Below are 22,791 nucleotides of genomic sequence, written 5' to 3'. Positions count from 1 at the left end.
AATTTCGAAATTCAAATACCTCACAGCTTATCCTGATTTTCGTCTTATGTTGCTTTCGTGCAACACTGCAGACAATAGGATGCTTCCTTAAATAGAGGGCGACAGTTTGCTTCTCCCGTCAAGCTAATACTCGATCTCTAATGACCGAAGTTTGGCCGGATGCGGTGGCCGAGCGGTTCTAGGCGCTTCAGTCCGGAACCGCGCGACCGCTACGGTCGCAGGTTCGAATCCTGCCTCAGGCATGGATGTGTGTGATGTCCTTAGGTTAGTTAGGTTTAAGTAGTTCTAAGTTCTAGGGGACTGATGACCTCAGATGTTAAGTCCCATAGTGCTCAGAGCCATTTGACCGAAGTTTACAAGATATTTTTAACTTTCCCCAGCCAAATCAAGTATTCCGACTGCAAGCACCTCTATCCTGCTTTCCAACTCCGCAAAGCTACCGAACTCGCTGGTCTAACACCACTGGGGAGAAGGATATCGCTGTCAATGTCTTAGCTGCAGCCTATGGGTTGTTACCAGAATAAATCATCTCGCCACAATATGGGTGTTGACTAATGAAGTACACATCTTAGATTTTAACAAGAATATAATATGACAATCCTACTCCAGAGAGATTTTCCTATCTTCCGTCTTTTGCCTTAATGGTTCTAATGGCTCTGAGCACTATGGGACTTAACATCTGAGGTCATCAGTCCCCAAGAACTTAGAACTACTTAAACCTAACTAACTTAAGGACATCACACACATCCATGCCCGAGGCAGGATTCGAACCTGCGACCATAGCGGTTGCGCGGTTCCAGACTGAAGCGCCTAGAACCGCTTGGCCACAGCCGGCTTGCCTCAATGTCTTACAACCTATGTACCTAATCATCCGCCGACATTGCACCAGGTATCCTACAGAGAAATTAAGTAACAGACAGGTCTATACCAAACGATTTCGTCATCCTCACGTTTCAATCATTAATGCGTCGTTTTCCACTTCGAGGCAAAAATCATCATCTCACGCAATTAGTTAAGACATTTGGTTCTCATCTTCCGACAACTGCGTGCAAAGTATCATAAGCTAATGGGCTGAACAAATGCAAACAGCCGGTACGTGGACAGAATTAAATGCTTTAACAGATTTTTCATTTGTGGATTTGTATCTTTCACGTAACAACTGAGACAATACCTTCAGACTTTTTCGTGTCTAAGCACGTATCTTTATAATAAATCATGGTGTGCTGAGAATTAAATTATTACAGGGATGCATTTGTATGACTGTCCATTAATTGGATGTAGTCATATTTCAACACTTAGTTACTTGTGACCATATTGGCTCGTTTGGGTACTGTGATCATGTGTAACAATTACTTATTAGTATTTTCTGCTACCAGTCACTTTTACTTGTTTTATGTTTAACATACTGCAAAGCGTTTCGAGCATGCTCTGCTCATCTTCAGCCCTTCATGGATACAGAAAATCGTCAGTTAAAATAAATTGTCATAAATTAAATTAATATAGAACTTTTTGTTTATTGTTCGCCGCTGGCGTGGCTGTTGGGGTATTTGGAGGGAGGCGGGGCAGTGCCCCCCCCCCCCTCCAAACACTCCAACAGACGTACTAAAAGAGAACAATAAACAAAAATACCTAGAGCTGCTATTGCCAGCGGAGGGAACAATCTTGTACTGTCGGCCAACTTTAAATGTACGTAGAAGTACAATATGTACTTTACGTAATACTAATGTAAGTTTTCCGGATTATCTCAATTTGTATCTTTTACAGTGTATATTCTGATGATGTTCTTGTTCATTTGAAGAACGAAACAGGTCAATAAAAAATACAAAGTGCGACTTTTAGCTGTTTTCAAAAACTTTTGAAACAAAAAGTTCTATGTTGTTTTAGTTTAAGACAGTTTATTTTTAACTTAAGGATTTTCCGTACGTATAAATGCCTGAAGATAAGCAGAGCATCTCGAAACGCGTTGCAGTATGTTGAACTAAACGAAAAACAAATAAAAGTGGCTGGTAGAAGAAAATACAAAAGAATAATTTCTAAACTTATCTAATGCCAACATTAAGATTCATGAACAAGATCGAGACTACAGTTCGAAGTAAATCTGACGGTAATTTAGATCCAGTCTTGTTGACAGCACGTATGTTCTCCAATATTGTGAATGGTCTAGACGTGTCACCAAACTGATGACTTTAAGTAAAATCCACGGAACTACTTTGCGTAATGACTTGGGTTATTGCAAAACGAAACAGTTCAGAAAATTTAAAAGAAAAAATCACAGTGAAATCGAAGCGGTTTGTGTACCGTAACTTCGTGCTCTCGCAAACATATCAGCGATTTCGGCGCACATATGTCACTCTTCCGATAACAAGCGCAGATAACAATATCAACGGACGCTTCTTCGTCACACTTCTACTCAGTCAGATTTCGTTTTCTTAGACAAAAATATTCAGTTCATACGAATGTGGTGTTCCACAAGTACTAAGTTCGACATTTCTAAATCAATAAAAAAATTCAGCTTGTGATTAAAAAATAAAATCACAAACCTTGGTGGCACTGGGAGACTATTGTGGTACTGCGATGCGGCCGACGGAGGTGCACGGCGCGCTGTTTGAATACGACGAAACACTGTTTACTCGACCATCCCTGTCCGGCACTCCTTCGGAACTCGTTTCGAACTTAGGCGCGTCCTGTTAGCGCCCAGAGAGTGAGGGCACGAATGACGCTGTCACCGATGCCCACGCGCACGGCTCAATCTGCTGCGAGCTGTGCTGCCATCTGTAGGGGCACAATGCAAAGTAGTCGATGCGTTCTCCTAGCGGCTTCCTGCTGAACTATTTGGACCACAGGCGGCAATAAAAGTACACTTCTTGGCCGAATCACCGGGATTTCGTTCACGATTTGTCTCATTCCCTGAACATCCCACAGTCTTCACGGATGTATATAAAATGACGATCTCTGCCTATGTGTGAGGCGAAAGGCGTAATCTTCGGAGCCGTGTGATGCAGCAGGAACACCGTACATCATTCACCGTCCTTATTCTCCTTTTCGAATCGTAGCGTGTAACACGGCAGTGTGTATCGTTAACTACGTTGGTGCGTCGGAAACAGCATGCTGTAATCCCTCGGAAAACTGAAAGCACGAATAGCGTGCTGTAATCCCTCAGAAACTTAAAGCACGAATTCGAAGAGTTCGTCCACATATGGAGCACCCTCTCTATCACCATGACAAAGGCAAACCATACACGAGCGCTGCGACATCTGCAACCATCTGACGCCCTGGGTTCACTGTCATCGATCATCCTCCATAAGTCCCGACTTGGCGTAATATGATTTTCATGTTCCCAGAACTTGCAAGAGCAGTTACTAGGACTCGACTTTCATAGTGATGAAGCGGTGCCAGCAGAGGTTAGGTTGTCACTCCGTCAACGAGGCCAGTCATTCCACAGTGACAGTGTCAACAAATTGGTCTCTCGTTGAAAGAAATGTGTTCGTCGCAGGATGACTGTGATGAGACCTAAATATGTAGGCATGAGGATTAAAGAAGTAGAATGTTTGTTTTATCTAAAAACCTTTAAGAGTTTTCACTTACAAAAGTCAGAGGAATTATTGATGCCCCTGTAATGGTCCGTAGTGCAGAATACAATTTTCGACCTCGATAACCCTGTTATCTCCGGGGCAGTCGAGAAACAGAACAAATTTTCAGTATTTTTACTACATTTTTTCTCTTGCATGCAACTACATTTTTTACTGCTTAAACTATTTTTTCACGACATACTTATCTAAACACAGACCTCGAAACAAAAGTAATAATTACATAAACATCCAAAAGAACTGCAAAATGGGCAGGTTTTAGCATTAAGGGGCTCCGGAAAGGCTCAAAATCATGAAAAGTTCAATTTTTACTTTTTTGCGTTTTCTCACTCTGCAGACTATTACCTTTTAACAGATATATAATTTATTCAATTCCGAAGACTACAACTATTTTTAAATTTTTTTTGAAATGTGTTCTACATGGGCGTGACCCACTGTGGCGCTGTTAAACTGCTGTCAAATGGTGTTATTATTAATGTCCGTGTTCATCAGGTACATTTTAGTGATGTGAGATAAAGTATGTGTTGTGGCTAACCTGTGATGGTTCAATATATATCGCTGGTGTGATTGTCGATTGTTTCATGTTTATTTACTCTGTCGTTATCTCGAAAATATTCGTAATTAATTCTGTTTCTTGAGTCTCTGTTTTGTTGAAGTATAATAATGAGTAAAAGTAAAGTTATTAGAAATCCTCTGAAGGCTTTTAAGAAAAGGAGAAATGTTGGAAAACCAAAGGTATGTGTTATTACTGTAAACAATAAAGACGATGAAAATCCCCAACATAGCTTGTGTCCCAAAGAAGAAGACAGTTGGTGTAAATATAACAAAGGATTGCTAACTGGTGAAGTGTACACTCATAAGCATAGTCTGCCTCATGCAATAATGGAGGTGATAAAACCTATTTTCAGAGACTTAGCAGCACCTGAACTGTTGAAAAGTGTATTCACGGAAAAACTCAAAACCCCAATGAAAGTGTAAGTAGTGTTATATGGTCGAGAATCCCCAAGACTGTATTTGTTGGAACAGAAACACTTCACTTTGGTATGTATGATGCTGTTGCGACTTTCAATGATGGCAACATTGTAAGGTGCAAGGTATTTAGAAATATGGGAATGAAGATAGGTTCTAACATGGTACGAGCGATGCTTGCTTTAGACAAGGAACGCCTTCGGGCTGCAGACAGGGCTGTAAAGAGTCTAGAAATACAAGCAAGAGTAAACAGGAGGAGGAACAAGAGGAAGCTCGAGGAGGAGTTTGCAGAGGATGAAGATAATCCATCCTATGGACCTGGAATGCACTAAAAAGTTAATCCAATCTTTGTCGCTCGATTCCCAAAATTTTTATTTTCTTATACTAATTACATGTTTTCTAAGGATCTTCCAAACATATTTGTTTCAAAATTTCAGGAAATGTTACACAGTACCTTCTGCATAATTTAACACAGCCTTTTTCCAAAAAACTGTATATTTTTGAATATATAAATAAAAATTGCAAAAAAATGTTGTGAATTTTAATTACAATTGAAAAAAAATCATCTTTAATAACTGAACTAAAATTTTGTAAAATCCCTGTGTTAAGTTGTAGCCCATATTCCAATAAATAATCTGTAAAAAGTTCAACTTCCTACCTTAAATACTTTGTGAGGAAAGATGTAATTTATAAGCGTTATTTTAACATTGCAAGTATAGGGCGTTCCGGAGCCCCTTAAAACTTCAATTATACAATTATTTCAAAAGAGAACAAGTACCTTTAATGTTCACTTTTTATAACAAAATCTTGAATATGGTTGCGACTCAGCAACTGTATAGACCTCTATATTTGAAGAGCTTGAACAAATCGACCAACCAGTTGCAAACCAAAGGTTTATTTAGCCCTTGACCTAAGTTTAGATATTTCTAAAATATCTTCTTCAGAAGGAGTGGGTCCTAAAAGTGTATATAAACGGTTACAAGTTATTTTTATATACATAACAAAATATTAATAATAGAAAAGTATTTGTGAGGTAAGCATACTCACTTGTCACATCACATGGTGGTAAATTACATTAGCCGAAGCCGAGCGGCTGTTGTCATACATAAAATTGATACAAAAACCAGAAACATCACATGCCATGGCTATGGACAGCAGCCAGATTACATTCAGCGGTGTGCGGACGCGCACTGTCATGATGGAGACAAACTCCCGCCGTCATCATCCCGCGCCGTTTGTTTCGTATGGCTCTGCGAAGTTCTTCAAGGCCTCACAACATCTTGCAGCATTTATTATTTCACCTCTTTCCAAAAATCGACGAGCAGAACGCGTCTTCTGTCCCACCATGATTTTCCTCACTGTTTGCTGAGTTGTGAGTGTTTTGGCTGAAGGATAATGAGTCTAGCGCCACTTCATTGATCGTCGTTTGCTCTCTGGAGCATTGTAATAGGCCCAAACCTCACCTCCTGTCACTACAGAGTTGAGAAAAGTCTCGCCTTCAGTCTCTAAACGGTCAAGAAATTCGCGGGCGGCATTGACTCCGTTCATTTTGTGTGCATTTGGGCACTCATCGCGCTCAGAACATTGCGATAATTTAATCGATCAGTTACGATTTCGTGAACAACAGTTCGTGAAATGTTTGGACAAACTGCATGTAGGTCGTCGGTTGTCGAACGGCGATCAGAGAGAAGATATTCTTCAATTTCCTGCACCACATCATCTGTCACAACAGAGGCTTTCCGCCTCTCTCTTCATTGTGAATTTTCACAGTTGAAATTCCGTACCCATTGAGTTACAAGCTGCCTTGACATTACACCCTGTCCATAAACTGAAACAATTTCACGATGAATCGCAGCCGAGTTCATGCCCTTAGGCCGCGTCCTACGTAAGCGACAGAAGCGACCGACAGCGCGCGGCAGCTTCAGGCGACAAAACACAACCGCAGGTGTAGTTATGGAAGTATCCTACGTGAGCGACATCTGTGTCGCTGCCTGTCTCCCGCTGCAACTGGCGACGTTTGAATTCAAACGTGTTTGAATCTTGTCGCTGCAGCACGCACGACAGAGAACGACAGCCATGCGTCTTCTCGGCAAAGCAGTAGAGCGGACGCGATGGCAGTTATGAAATACTCATCATCCGATTTTAAGAAAGCTATACGGTGAAAAAAATTTTATTCTTCCACATCTTATTGCTTGATTTATTTAAACGATAAAGGTCTGCATTTATTTTCGTTACTCGTCATAATTACCGTGCTGCACGAAATTGAGTACATGGCTGCACGAAATTTTTAAGAATTTGCAGAGGTAAAATCACATTGCGTGGACTTTCCCTATAGTTCATTTAAGGCCATACATTATTGCGTATGAAATGTAACCAATACATCTAAATATTAGAGTTGCCATCATTGTTGTTGTTGTGGTCTTCAGTCCTGAGACTGGTTTGATGCAGCTCTCCATGCTACTCTATCCTGTGCAAGCCTCTTCATCTCCCAGTACCTACTGCAGCCTGCATCCTTCTGAATCTGCTTAGTGTATTCATCTCTTGGTCTCCCTCTACGATTTTTACCCTCCACGCTGCCCTCCAGTACTAAATTGGTGATCCCTTGATGCCTCAGAACATGTCCTACCAACCGATCCCTTCTTCTAGTCAAGTTGTGCCACAAACTCCTCTTCTCCCCAATTCTATTCAATACCTCCCTGTTAGTTATGTGATCTACCCATCTAATCTTCATCATTCTTCTGTAACACCACATCTTGAAAGCTTCTATTCTCTTCTTGTCCAAACTATTTATCGTCCATGTTTCACTTCCGTACATGGCTACACTCCATACAAATACTTTCAGAAAAGACTTCCTGACACTTACATCTATACTCGATGTTAGCAAATTTCTCTTCTTCAGAAACGCTTTCCTTGCCATCGCCAGTCTACATTTTACATCCTCTCTACTTCGACCATCATCAGTTATTTTGCTCTCCAAATAACAAAACTCCTTTACTACTTTAACTATCTCATTCCCCAATCTAATTCCCTCAGCATCACATGACTTAATTCGACTACATTCCATTATCCTCGTTTTGATTTTGTTGATGTTCATCTTATATCCTCCTTTCAAGACACTGTCCATTCCGTTCAACTGCTCTTCCAAGTCCTTTGCTATCTCTGACAGAATTACAATGTCATCGGCGAACCTCAAAGTTTTTATTTCTTCTCCATCGATTTTAATATCTAATCCGAACTTTTCTTTTGTTTCCTTTACTGCTTGCTCAATATACAGATTGAATAACATCGGGGAGAGGCTACAACCCTGTCTCACTCCCTTCCCAACCACTGCTTCCCTTTCATGTCCCTCGACTCTTATAACTGCCATCTGCTTTCTGTACAAATTGTAAATAGCCTTTCGCTCCCTGTATTTTACCCCTGCCACCTTCAGAATTTGAAAAAGAGTATTCCAGTCAACATTGTCAAAAGCTTTCTTTAAGTCTACAAATGCTAGAAAAGTAGGTTTGCCTTCCCTTAATCTTTCTTCTAAGATAAGTCGTAGGGTCAGTATTGCCTCACGTGTTACAACATTTCTATGGAATCCAAACTGATCTTCCCCGAGATCGGCTTCTACCAGTTTTTCTATTCGTCTGTAAAGAATTCGCGTTAGTATTTTGTAGGTGTGACTTATTAAACTGATAGTTCGGTAACTTTCACATCTGTCAACACCTGCTTTCTTAGGGATTGGAATTATTATACTCTTCTTGAAGTCCGAGGGGATTTCGTCTGCCTCATACACCTTACTCACCAGATGGTAGAGTTTTGTCAGGACTGACTCTCCCAAGGCTGTCAGTAGTTCTAATGGAATGTTGTCTACTCCCGGGGCCATGTGTCGACTTAGGTCTTTCAGTGCTCTGTCAAACTCTTCACGCAGTATCATGTCTCCCATTTCATCTTCATCTACCTCCTCTTCCCTTTCCATAATATTGTCCTCAAGAACATCGCCCCTCTATAGACGCTCTATATACTCCTTCCACCTTTCTGCTTTCCCTTCTTTGCTTAGAACTGTGTTTGCATCTGAGCTCTTGATATTCATGGAAGTGGTTCTCTTTTCTCCAAAGGTCTCTTTAATTTTCCTGTAGGCAGTATCTATCTTACCCCTCATGAGATAAGCCTCTACATCCTTACATTTGTCCTCTAGCCATGCCTGCTTAGCCATTTTGCACTTCCTGTCGATCTCATTTTTGAGAAGTTTGTATTCCTTTTTGCCTGCTTCACTTACTGCATTTTTCTATTTTCTCCTTTCATCAACTAAATTCAGTATCTCTTCTGTTACCCAACGATTTGTACTAGCTCTCGTCTTTTTACCAACTTGATCCTCTGCTGCCTTCACTATTTCATTCCTCAAAGCTACCCACTCTTCTTCTACTGTATTTCTTTCTCCTATTCCTGTCAATTGTTCCCTTATGCCCTCCATGAAACTCTGTACAACCTCTGGTTCTTTCAGTTTATCCAGGTCCCATCTCCTTAAATTCCCACGTTTTTGCTGTTTCTTCAGTTTTAATCTACAGTTCATAACCAATAGATTGTGGTCAGAGTCCGCATCTGCCCCTGGAAATGTCTTACAATTTAAAATCTGGTTCCTAAATCTCTGTCTATCTGAAACCTTTTAGTATCTCCATGGTTCTTCCATGTACACAACCTTCTTTCATAATTCTTGAACCAAGTGTTAGCTATCATTAAGTTATGCCCTGTGCAAAATTCTACCAGGCGACTTCCTCTTTCATTTCTCAGCCCCAATCCATATTCACCTACTACTGTTCCTTCTCTTCCTTTTCCTACTGTCGAATTCCAGTCACCCATGACTATTAAATTTTCATCTCGCTTCACTACCTGAATAATTTCTTTTATCTCATCATACATTTCATCAACTTCTTCATCATCTGCAGAGCTAGTTGGCATATAAACTTGTACTACTGTAGTAGTTGTGGGCTTCGTATCTATCTTGGCCACAATAATGCGTTCACTATGCTGTTTGTAGTAGCTAACCCGCACTCCTATTTTTTTATTCATTATTAAACCTACTCCTGCATTACCCCTATTTGATTTTGTATTTATAACCCTGTAATCACCTGACCAAAAGTCTTGTTCCTCCTGCCACCGAACTTCACTAATTCCCACTATATCTAACTTTAACCTATCCATTTCCCTTTTTAAATTTTCTAACCTACCTGCCCGATTAAGGGATCTGACATTCCACGCTCCGATCCGTAGAACGCCAGTTTTCTGTATCCTGATAACGACGTCCTCTTGAGTAGTCCCCACCCGGAGATCTGAATGGGGGGACTATTTTACCTCCGGAATATTTTACCCAAGAGGACGCCATCACTATTTAATCATACAGTAAAGCTGCATGCCCTCGGGAAAAATTACGGCTGTAGTTTCCCCCTGCTTTCAGCCGTTCACAGTACCAAAACAGCAAGGCCGTTTTGGTTAGTGTTACAGGGCCAGATCAGTCAATCATCCAGACTGTTGCCCCTGCAACTAGTGATAAGGCTGCTGCCCCTCTTCAGGAACCACACATTTGTCTGGCCTCTCAACAGATACCCCTCCGTTGTAGTTGCACCTAAGGTACGGTTATAAGTATCGTTGAGGCACGCAAGCCTCCCCACCAACAGCAAGGTCCATGGTTCATGGTGGGGTTGCCATCGTTATCAATTATAAATTATAAATTGAAATACCTCATCCTCATCACTGCTGGATTCGTCATTGCCATCCTCATTACAACTACTGTCAGACCCAATGTCAGTTTCTCTATGCTTTAGATTTTGTACTCCTTCCACCTTTCTTTCTATTTCAGCCAATTTTGAATCTAAATTTTCATTTACTTTTACCGAATTCTCCTCTATCACTACTAGAAACTTGGTTTCTACCTCAATTCCTAGATAATTTTTAATCTGATGGATTTGGTTCTCAAGTTTAACCCTATTTTCAGCACAAAATTTCCTGGCTGCTTTGACTTCATCTTTACATTGTTTCTCGGAAACCCCCACCTTCCTACTATAGTTGTTAAATAATATTTCTTTAATTACCCTGATTACTTTCAAGGAGTTAAATATTTTCATGCAAAACTAGACCCCACACTGGTCACTTTGATACCCCGTTTACCTATTTCCCTCCCTTTGTTTGGCTATGAAAATTCGGACGAAACCTCATAATGTAATATATATGGAGTCTTGTTTTCGTCTGCTCACACATTTACAAAAGCGTATCAATTGTTAATCATACAATAAAATAGTCTCTTCTACGTGTTGTCATTTCCAAAACTCGTCGTTTAGATATCTTGAAACGTTTATGAGATACGATTTTTACTGCCACTTTATCTCTGAAGCTCAGGAAAGGTTCGGACATGCAGCGAGTGACCCGTCTGCGGATATAACAACCAATATCTCAAGAACGAAAAGAAATATCATTCCGGTCTCAATTTTAATACAATTTAGACATATTTCCTTGAGAGACCCTTAATAGGTCGATACCCTCCACCCTCCTCCACCACCTTCCACCACAGCCTGGGTTGTTGTTGGAAATGGGACTGCTTCACGTAGTAATGTACTACCAATATAACACTATGGATTCAATAATTCCTCATATGTATGCCAAAAATAAACTTCATCAAAGCTACACAGATGGGGTATTGGAGACTGCACATCGACCGTCCCAAAGAAAAGGTTCCCTACGTGTACGCAGCAGGTCATTTGAACTATGCTGAGAGTGCACATTGTACTTTCAGGGCATGATCACCCTAGAAGACAGAATGGTTCTTCAGGAATTTTACAAATTCACAGCTGAAGGCTACCTCATTATGCATCGTTCTGCAAAATTCTGGCCGGGAATCTGATAAGACACAAGCATAGAGCATGTCCACATGACAGCAGTAGTAGGGCAACAGGGACATCTCCAGTTTGCTAGTATGGATTGCCTACATTCAGTGGCAAGTATATTTTCACAGGCAAACCAATTGTTCCCTTCTGATTGAAATGTCCTTAACCTATTGTTCTGCTAAGATGATTATGCCCCCTGGGGATAATCTGTCCTTTTGACTGACAGGTCCTTAAGCCACTGTTTGGTTAAACGGTTTCCATGTCACCCCCACCCCTCCCACTCCACCTTCCTCATCCCTCTGGGAACTCCCCTCACTGATTCAAGCACACTTTAGATATCAATTTGATTGACTAATTAATTAAATCGATCAATTAATTAATCCCTTCCCCTCTGGGAAACACCCCAACCCACCCCCTTCCCTCCCCCAACAGTAGGCGGGAAATTTCTTGTCGCGTATGGAATATTGTTTAAACAATTTAGACAATGCACTGAATATTGTTTATTTAAACAATTAATGGGAGACAAGGCAATGTATGGAATATAGTTTATTTATTTATTTAAAGAATTTGGTGGGAAATCGATTGCAGTGTATGGAATATTGCTTAAACAATTTCTGGTAGACAAGGCAATGCGTGGAATACTGTGTATTCAAATAATTTGTGAGGTACTAAGTCGTTTACGGAATATAGTTTATTTATTCATGCAAAGAATTTAGCAGGAAATTGATTGCAATGTATGAAATATTGTTAAACAATCTAGACAATGTGTCGAATATTGTTTGTTTAAACAGTTTATGGGACACAAGGCAATGTTTGATATATATTGTATTCATTTATTTAGAGAATTTGTTGGGAAATTGACTGCAGTGTATGGAATACTGTTTATTTAAACAATGGAATACTGTTTATTTAAAGAATTCGTCAGGAAATCGATTGCAGTGCGCGGAATATTTAAACAATTGCGGCGCTTTTTCACTCTGATCGCGTAAGAAAACACGTAATTACACTGTCACAGATCGCTTAAACGTATCTGAAAGACTGTCTCACCTCTCGCCACCCGTGCGCAGGCACCCAGGAGTCGCGGCACGCCGAAGGGGCTTGGAAGCGCCAGGTGGCGGCAACCCTTTGGTATTGATGCCTGGGAAATTCCTGTTGAAAGACATGCTTTCTCTTTCTCAAGGGGCCACGTCGTGTCGCGAGCAACTGCCGGGCCTACACACAGCATCGGACCGAACCGTAAATAAGGCAGAGATTACTTGATAAACCCCCGGCTGTGGATGTCTTGGAAATATTCCCTTACTCTGTCAGGTTAATTTACTAATTAATTAAATCGATACCATAAATGTCGGACAGTTTTTCCTTGTTTCTTATTGGTGGATACCAGGATTGGAATATTTGGCAAGATTCGATCCTGCATCCACCTGGTTTCGAAATCCTACTGGTGCCTTGTTTTCCCTTGCCTCCTATCGGTGGATACTGACACAGTTAGGTCATTTGGCAGAAAGTCCATTATGTTGGAGGTAGCTGAAAATTTCAGATTTCAGCTCAGTTGCTGACTTAAACTATTTGCGAGAGGGGCTGGACAAATGCGTGCTCACAATACAACTATCGGAAACAATAAATCGATCAATCAGGAATTTGTAGTTGCAATTGGATTTTCAAAGCACTATAGAATTCCTAAAATGGATCTCTCTGTTACATCCAGAAGGACGAGGAAGGATCTACCATGTAACAACAACAAATACTATTGCAAGACATTCGCTGTGATGTACTGAAAAGCACTAAATCCAGTCTCTAATAATAAGTTGTCATGGCTAGAAGTCATAGATCGCTATCAATCGGAAATTTGACGTCGTGATTGGATTTTTAAAGCTCTATACATTTTCCAAATTGGTTCTCTCCACTGCATTCGGAAGGAGGATGGCCATACAGCGTGACAGGATAGAGACAACAACAAATACCACTGAAAGACGGAGTCAAAAATGGCTCTGAGCACTATGGGACTTAGCTTATGAGGTCATCAGTCCCCTAGAACTTAGAACTACTTAAACCTAACTAACCTACGAACATCACGTATATCTATGCCTGAGGCAGGATTCGAATCTGCGACCATAGCAGCAGCGCGGTTCCGGACTGAAGTGCCTAGAACCGCTAGGCCACAATGGCTGGCAAGACGGAGTCCACTACAAAATACAGAGAAGCACTAAACACGACACACTTCACACAACCGAAGCAGTAGTTGTCGAACCTAGAGATCACTGAAACACTTGCACATCCCACACTCTCATGTCCTGACGTCCACACGCTGTGTGTCAATCACCTCATACGCCACCAGCGCCAACGCTCAAAGGTAGGTGAAAACTATCGCCATAGCCGCAGATGCAGTTGTGGATGCACATGTATGCCAGAGTGCACCACCCCGGTCATGGAAGGCACCTGGAGATGATTGGAGTGGTACGAATTCAAATGTTATCAGTACGTCCAAACAAGTGTCGTTTTGAATCTTTTCTCATGCAACGCACACATCCAATTTTATCCCCGCTCACCCAGCACATTGGTCATATTGCTAGCTCCCGCTGCCATAGACCGGATCCGACAGGTTGTCACATTCTTTGTACCTAGCCACCCGTCACAGGCTGAGCTAAGCCACATCTTCCGGCTGCTGAAGGTTCCTGACCACTTCTGCTGAAAGCGAAACGAACGCCGCCACCTGTGGTGCGCTGCAAAACAAACTGCTGTAACTCAGGTGTATACAATAGTTCTAACCAATTCCACCCCGCCATAGCCCCCCAATTTAAAAAATCCACTTAACGCAATACGAGACACCGATGTTGTAGGCCACACACCTCGAATTTCTCATGCGAAATATAGATTTCTAGCTTTTATACAAGTTATTTTCAAAGAGGATGTCGTTATCAGGAGAAAGAAAACTGGCGTTCTACGGATCGGAGCGTGGAATGTCAGGTCCCTTAATCTGGCAGGTAGGTTAGAAAATTTGAAAAGGGAAATGGATAGGTTAAAGTTAGATATAGTGGGAATTAGTGAAGTTCGGTGGCAGGAGGAACAAGACTTCTGGTCAGGTGACTACAGGGTTATAAACACAAAGTCAAATAGGGGTAATGCAGGAGTAGGTTTAATAATGAATAGGAAAATAGGAACGCGGGTAAGCTACTACAAACAGCTTAGTGAACGCATTATTGTGGCCAAGATAGATACGAAGCCCACAACTACTACAGTAGTACAAGTTTATATGCCAACTAGCTCTGCAGATGACGAAGAAATTGAAGAAATGTATGATGAAATAAAAGAAATTATTCAGATAGTGAAGGGAAACGAAAATTTAATAGTCATGGGTGACTGGAATTCGAGTGTAGGAAAAGGGAGAGAAGGAAACGTAGTACGTGAATATGGATTGGGGCTAAGAAATGAAAGAGGAAGCCGCCTGGTAGAATTTTGCACAGAGCACAACTTAATCATAGCTAACACTTGGTTTAAGAATCATGATAGAAGGTTGTATACATGGAAGAACCCTGGAGATACTAAAAGGTATCAGATAGATTATATAATGGTAAGACAGAGATTTAGGAACCAGGTTTTAAATTGTAAGACATTTCCAGGGGCAGATGTGGACTCTGACCACAATCTATTGGTTATGACCTGTAGATTAAAACTGAAGAAACAGCAAAAAGGTGGGAATTTAAGGAGATGGGACCTGGATAAACTGAAAGAACCAGAGGTTGTACAGAGATTCAGGGAGAGCATAAGGGAACAATTGACAGGAATGGGGGAAAGAAATACAGTAGAAGAAGAATGGGTAGCTTTGAGGGATGAAGTAGTGAAGGCAGCAGAGGATCAAGTAGGTAAAAAGACGAGGGCCAGTAGAAATCCTTGGGTAACAGAAGAAATATTGAATTTAATTGATGAAAGGAGAAAATATAAAAACGCAGTAAATGAAGCAGGCAAAAAGGAATACATACGTCTCAAAAATGAGAGCGACAGGAAGTTCAAAATGGCTAAGCAGGCATGGCTAGAGGACAAATGTAAGGATGTAGAGGCTTATCTCACTAGGGGTAAGATAGATACTGCCTACAGGAAAATTAAAGAGACCTTTGGAGATAAGAGAACCACTTGTATGAACATTAAGAGCTCAGATGGAAACCCAGTTCTAAGCAAAGAAGGGAAAGCGGAAAGGTGGAAGGAGTATATAGAGGGTCTATACAAGGGCGATGTACTTGATGACAATATTATGGAAATGGAAGAGGAGGTAGATGAAGATGAAATGGGAGATACGATACTGCGTGAAGAGTTTGACAGAGCACTGTAAGACCTGAGTCGAAACAAGGCCCCTGGAGTAGACAACATTCCATTGGAACTACTGACGGCCTTGGGAGAGCCAGTCCTGACAAAACTCTACCATCTGGTGAGCAAGATGTATGAAACAGGCGAAATACCCTCAGACTTCAAGAAGAATATAATAATTCCAATCCCTAAGAAAGCAGGTGTTGACAGATGTGAGAATAACCGAACAATCAGTTTAATAAGCCACAGCTGCAAAATGCTAACACGAATTCTTTACAGACGAATGGAAAAACTAGTAGAAGCCGACCTCGGGGAAGATCAGTTTGGATTCCGTAGAAATACTGGAACATGTGAGGCAATACTGACCTTACGACTTATCTTAGAAGAAAGATGAAGGAAAGGCAAACCTACGTTTCTAGCATTTGTAGACTTAGAGAAAGCTTTTGACAATGTTGACTGGAATACTCTCTTTCAAATTCTGAAGGTGGCAGGGGTAAAATACAGGGAGTGAAAGTCTATTTACAATTTGAACAGAAACCAGATGGCAGTTATAAGACTCGAGGGACATGAAAGGGAAGCAGTGATTGGGAAGGGAGTAAGACAGGGTTGTAGCCTCTCCCCGATGTTATTCAATCTGTATATTGAGCAAGCAATAAAGGAAACAAAAGAAAAATTCGGAGTAGGTATTAAAATCCATGGAGAAGAAATAAAAACTTTGAGGTTTGCCGATGACATTGTAATTCTGTCAGAGACAGCAAAGGACTTGGAAGAGCAGTTGAACGGAATGGACAGTGTCTTGAAAGGAGGATATAAGATGAACATCAACAAAATCAAAACGAGGATAATGGAATGTAGTCGAATTAAGTCGGGTGATGTTGAGGGTATCAGATTGGGAAATGAGACACTTAAAGAAGTAGTAAAGGAGTTTTGTTATTTTGGGAGCAAAATAACTGATAATGGTCGAAGTAGAGAGGATATAAAATGTAGACTGGCAATGGCAAGGAAAGCGTTTCTGAAGAAGAGAAATTTGTTAACATCGAGTATAGATTTAAGTGTCAGGAAGTCAATTCTGAAAGTATTTGTATGGAGTGTAGCCATGTATGGAAGTGAAACATGGACGGTAAATAGTTTGGACAAGAAGAGAATAGAAGCTTTCGAAATGTGGTGCTACGGAAGAATGCTGAAGATTAGATGGGTAGATCACATAACTAATGAGGAGGTACTGAATAGGATTGGGGAGGAGTTTGTGGCACAACTTGACCAGAAGAAGGGATCGGTTGGTAGGACATGTTCTGAGGCATCAAGGGATCACCAATTTAGTATTGGAGGGCAGCGTGGAGGGTAAAAATCGTAGAGGGAGACCAAGAGATGAATACACTAAGCAGATTCAGAAGGATGTAGGTTGCAGTAGGTACTGGGAGATGAAGAAGCTTGCACAGGATAGAGTAGCATGGAGAGCTGCATCAAACCAGTCTCAGGACTGAAGACCACAACAACAACAACATTTTCATAGACAGAAGAAATTGGGGCAAACACGCTTTTCACATCGCTAAATTATTGTTGCCTGTTGTGAAAGCGGTCGTCTCTCTCTGTGTAGGCGGAAGATTGAAATTTCGTTAAAAGATATCGCCACAAGGAAAAAATTCCTGATTACCAGTGCCACTCCCAAATCATATCTGTGGTACCCTAGCCATCGCTTCCACCCACCGGGCTGCACGCTATTGACACCGAACTGATAAGCAAACTAATTAAACTGATCATGAGAGTCACTTTCCATGGCGAGTAATTTTTTTTTAAGCTGTTAGGGTACACTCACCAGGTAGCTGAAATGGGAACCCCTGCAGGAAAGATGATGTTCTTTTCAGGGAACACTGTTGAGAACTGACATTCTAAGCAGATTGCAGAAGGATTTTACTGCCGGCAACATACATGTCGCCTAATAACCACACTATTGAAAACACTATCACAATGACTATGTTACCGTCATTGTGCATGAGAAGATGTCTTAGTTTCACAGGCACACACAAGAGTTGCTGGTAGTGTTATGCTTTCTGGTACAAATGCTATCTGCAACTTGGAATCAAGCCTATCCGTTCAACCACTTACTAGTGTGGGATCCTACAGAGATGTCTTTTAATGATTACAGCCACTGGTGAATCATATTCGTTCCACTCCAATTTCTTGAAACAACTCACTTTTTTCGAATCTATCTTCTATGGACCCCATACGACAAAATTCCAGTGTAATTATTTACACAGTTCCTCTGCATCTGGCAACTGTTCCTCATTCTCTGCCCCATACTCGCTGAAGCTTTGTCCATGTGATCATTCCAGGTTAAGTCCCAACTGAACATAAGTCGGAGAGCACTATACCTAAGACCTTTTACATCCCATGACATAGCAGAGTGAGCTGAGTTAATGCGACAGGACTGCATTTTGACCACTCGTCGGAAATGGGTACATGTTGTCATAGCTTTGCCAACTGTGTACAATATGTAATGGCAGCACCAAATGAAGATTACCCCTGCAACAAAGGATAGCAGGGAAGACAGTACGAGCAGTTATGGGAACTGGAAGAAGGATGAGGTTTCTGCCACTGCATTGTGGCGTGTCTCCAAACTACATACAGGTACTGTAGTTCAAAGTGTGACGTTTCCTGCTTTATTTCTTCGTTGACAGCCCTCGGTGTCGGCGTACTGCATTGTTATACTGGCTGAAAAATGAGATTTGGAGGTTCAACACTGACTACTGCAAATGATGTAGCTGACAAGCCGACAGTTTCACAGTTGCATTCCACAGTTCTTTACTTTCACTGTTCGCAACCCCCCCCCCCCCCTCCCAATATTAGACAGTTATATGGCCAGTTCACTATTGGTTAACTTTTGATGAGCCTCAATAGTTTGCAGGCAAACATCATCATACTGCTACAATAGTTTGCTACTGAACATCTATAAGCATTAAATACCTAACCACACAGTTCACAGTTCTTGCATGATAATAAGGTATGTTGACATTAATTCTCAAATAAATTGAACAGACACTGTCACTGTTTTAACCCACGGCCTATTTGTGTTACACTAATTCCAATATTAATTTCATGCATTGTTACATGAAACAGTACGTAATTTCCCTCTGAAAATCGGCGTTGGACTGACTATGTAGAGACCAAAAATCCGTCCTTTATATACCCTCACAATAATAGGCACTGAAACTATACATTGTTCACTGTTTAATTACAGAAATTAAAATTAAAACATAACTCATTCAATTAACAGAATACATCGAAAACTTCCTCCTTTTTAACAGTTCCTTCTATCACAAAGGTTATGCCGAATTATTTGTTTGAATAATGAAATTAACAGATATAGTTACGCAAACAATGTTTTTGACAAACCTGGTAATTATTTTGGAATTAATGAAGAGCTGGCTTTGCTAATATGTTTTGGAATAAGCCAAATAAATACTTTAAGAATCTTAGTAGTTCCAAATGTTTATAATTAATACAGAATTATATTTGTTTCCAGAATGAGATTTTCACTCTGCAGCGGAGTGTGCACTGATATGAAACTTCCTGGCAGATTAAAACTGTGTGCCCGACCGAGACTCGAACTCGGGACCTTTGCCTTTCGCGGGCAAGTGCTCTACCATTGTTTGTTAGTCAACAAAAGAGTCTATATGTCACGAAACAATAACTGATTTCACCCTATAACAAAAGATATTAACTAGGAATAGGCAGAATAAATTAGGAAATGAATTACATACATAAAACTAACCACAAAATTAGACCTGGTACTATACTCCGTAAGGCTGAGGGCCAACCTTTCTGTTTTATGGATATGCAGAATAGGCCAACCTTTCTGTTTTATGGATATGCAGATTATACTCATGGCTGTTAATGGTAATTAGGGTGCATTCATGTCTGCCACCCAAGAGAGAACTCGATAAGATTTTACCCCATCTCTCTCTTCTGATATATCGAAAACAAATACCATCTGTGTGTTGACACTGACTATTAGTGGTGATCTCATTAAATACACATGTATTGGTCCATTGGAGCAGGTGACTACCGATTGGAGTCGCTTCCATAGGCCAGTGTAAAGTTTCATCGCCCGTACTGTAGGAGGACCATATTCCACAGACTATGTCACAACAGAGGTTCCCTGTGTTGTTGTTTGATGCATTGTTTTTCTGCTGTAACACGTTCAAACAGTATAAGACTGCAGCTTTATACACCACCATACATGTTGTTTTTCCACCATGACTTCGAGGTCTGTGTCAGGTTTTGAACTGACATTAACACGTTTTCATCCATTGGCTTTCACAGAGAACTAGAAATTGCATAGTGTAAACTATGCTGCTCTCACAACACACAGGATGAATGAAATAAAAGGCAGAGGTTGTGTTTCTAATTGACAAAAAATGTGGAAGACATCGTGACGTATGCAAACTGGAAGTTTTGCCACATTGTGGAGTGACTCCAAAGAGCTACCCAAAGGTAATTGATGACCTCTACATTTAAGCTCATCTTTCACATTGACATAGTACCATACCGTAAGGGGAGGGGGGTGACTTTGGGACACTTTTTTTATTTTTATTCATGTGAACCAGATAAAAATGATTCAGTCTCAGATATATTTACTACCACGTGTAACTACACTCTTTGGTTATATAACAACATACAATCACAAACTAAATACTAAAGTATGACCTAATAACAGTTAAAAATAACTGTCACAATGTCACCCCACAATGCGGGGTGAGTTTGTGACAGTTTGGTTTTTCTACTAAAACTAATAGGGAAATAATACTGTCACAATTTAACCCCATAAAACTTTATTTTAACATCATGAACAAATAAAAAAATTATAAAAATGAATTTTAAATGCTAGGCTTTGATAATACTAATAGCTATTGCTTCAGGCATTACAGCTCAACAACTTGGCAATAAACTTTGCCTTATTAATCTACACCATTTACTTGAAATAAACCTCTGTCACTTATTTGTTTGGGTGGGTTTATGCTGTACAAAACTTCTTCTGCATCATAAAAAATGGCGTCAGGCTTTGATGGCCATTTCCAACTATTCTTCAATCTCTCCATAACAGAGACAATGTAACCACCAACCTTTTTCTCAGTGACTTTCCCTGGGAACAAATTATCATCAAAATTGACAACAACATAACTTTCAACAGAAAAGTCTGTGTTATTGGATTCTTCAGTGGCAAACGTTTCTTGATTTACTCAGTTTGTTTCATCAAAAAAGTCGTCTTCATCAGAATCAGACAACTGTTCATGTAAAAAGTCCAAATCAGTATCATCGGATTCCTGTATAGAAAATGTTTCACTGACATCAGTTTCATCACGTGACTGACTCTTCTTTCTTTCCTGATTCAGTCTCGTCTTTCCTTGTTTGTTTGCATCAGTTGTCATGTTTTCCTCAGTTTGGTTGTTTTCCACATTTAAAATATCTGCTGTTGCAATGCTCCTCCCCGCTGGAACATGGAACTTCTTACGTCTTTTCCTTTCTCTTGGCTTTGTCTCCTCTTGCCTTCTTTTCTGCAGCTCCTGAAGAAATGTTTCTCCAATGTGGTCTGCCATATCACCCATATTGTTTTCTAGGTTAGCTTTAGGAAGTCTTGACAAAACTGCTTGTTTGTTTAGTGGAAAAATTCCTGTTTTGCGGAAACCAGACTTCACATTTTCTTCTACATTCGATTCCATGGCGTCCACAAGCTGCTTTCACAGACCAGGAAACCGATCCTTGGGAACAGATGAGCATCTGCTTCCACAAGCTGTCATCTTCCACGAAGAAAGTATTTCCCTCCAATGGCCTTTCAAAGGGCGGAAAAATGCTACATTTAAAGGTTGCAGAAGATGGGTTGTGATTGGTGGGAGGGCTATAAATTTGATTTCGTTGTCCTCACACTGATGTAGCACTTCCAAATTGATGTGGGAGCTCAAATTATCTCCTATCAATACTTTGACACCCGTTTGTTTCTTCAAAATAGGCAACATGAGAGAAATGAACCCGTCTTCAAAAACCTGGTGATCAAACCACCCAGATTTGGTTCTATTATATCTAGACTCATTTGGTCCATTCTCAGTCCAAGTGGACCAAATCTTTTCTGCTTTATAATTAATATATAAAGTTGCTAGATTCCCTGCAGCATTCCCACAAAACATCAATGATGTGGAAGCCTTTGAAGAGTTTCGAATTTGCTCTGGATTCTTGCATCCTCGCCGTGTGATGACCTTTTTGTTTCCTGGGTCATCAACGAGATTGGTTTCATCATAGTTCCAAATTTGTTCTGGAGGTACACCAGAAATCTCCTTCTCAAGATTCGAAAAGAAATCATTAATTATATTTTCATCAGTTGAAGCCCTTGAATAGGTAATATTTTTGGCAGTTCTTAATGAAATGAAACCTTTGTGACGTTTCATAAAAGATTCGGCCCAATCTCTGCCAGGAAAATTATTTCCAAAAGCAGGTACTTTTCGCCCTGTCCTATCCAGATAACTCCTAGCAATGCACCGAAGATCAAAACAGGTAATTGGAAATCCATATGTGGACATGGCAACCGCATGTACTGCAAATTCCATTTCCTCATTGTCTGTAAAAACTAGCTGACCACCTGGTGTTCTCACTGGTACTGCTGTTGCAACTGGAACATTTCGGGCCTGTTTTGTTTTCAGCCACAGTGTGTTCTTATGAATGCTGTACCTGAGTAGAACAGATAAATTAATATTATGCATTGTAATAACATCTTTTCATAGTAATTCCGTTTATGTGTAAGTTACTGACCTGCATGAAGCTTCTCTCAGTGATAGCTGTTTCTGCAAAACTTGTTTCACAGCTTCTGCCAGAGTTTCCTCAGTATAATTGCGGTAAGAACGACTCCCAATCCTTCTTACATATTTCCTTGGCATGCTGGACTGTTAATATATTTGGCTCAACTGACAATAAACTGGGAAAAACATAAAATGTTAGAAAAAAACATTGTGGGGTGACTTTGTGACAATCTGTATCTGTCACATAGTCACCCCACCAACCTTCGAAATTTTGGTCATGTCTGCCTA

General features: G+C 40.5%; 1 protein-coding gene across 3 annotated transcripts in view; it reads right to left on the bottom strand.

Moving 5' to 3' along the window:
- Nucleotides 1-2,703, bottom strand: part of LOC126252923 (tetraspanin-9) — a 548,137-nt gene extending 545,434 nt beyond the window's left edge. For all 3 annotated transcript variants that reach the window (XM_049953912.1, XM_049953913.1, XM_049953911.1), the window contains exon 1: nt 2,541-2,703. The gene's annotated coding sequence lies outside the window, so the exon portion shown is untranslated. The remainder of the gene's footprint in view (nt 1-2,540) is intronic.
- Between the last annotated feature and the right edge of the window lie 20,088 nt (nt 2,704-22,791).

The sequence above is a fragment of the Schistocerca nitens genome, chromosome 4 (genome assembly GCF_023898315.1).
Source record: "Schistocerca nitens isolate TAMUIC-IGC-003100 chromosome 4, iqSchNite1.1, whole genome shotgun sequence".
Lineage (NCBI taxonomy): Eukaryota > Metazoa > Arthropoda > Insecta > Orthoptera > Acrididae > Schistocerca > Schistocerca nitens.
Note: the sequence above shows the minus strand (reverse complement) of the source record. Positions and strands in the feature narration are given on the sequence as shown.